Source organism: Suricata suricatta, chromosome 10, assembly GCF_006229205.1.
Source record: "Suricata suricatta isolate VVHF042 chromosome 10, meerkat_22Aug2017_6uvM2_HiC, whole genome shotgun sequence".
NCBI lineage: Eukaryota > Metazoa > Chordata > Mammalia > Carnivora > Herpestidae > Suricata > Suricata suricatta.
Window position 1 is genome coordinate 57,523,927 of NC_043709.1, and position 362 is coordinate 57,524,288.

Sequence of the window (362 nt, forward strand, 5' to 3'; positions counted from 1 at the left end):
GAAAATACAACAATCCAAAATATCTGAGATGCAGCAAAGGCAGTCCTAAGAGGAAAGTATATTGCAATCCAGGCCAATCTCAACAAACTAGAAAAAGGGCAAATTCAAAATTTAACAGAGCACCTACTGGAACTAGAAAGGAAGCAGCAAGAGCACCCTAAACCCAGCAGAGGAAAAGAAATAATAAAGGTCAGGGCAGAAATAAACAATATAGAATCCAAAAGAACAGGCGAGCAGATCAATGAAACCAAGAGTTGGTTCTTTGAAAAAATAAACAAAATCGATAAACCTCTAGCCAGGCTCCTCAGAAAGAAAAGAGAGAGCACTCAGACAAAATCATGAATGAAAAAGGATCTATTACA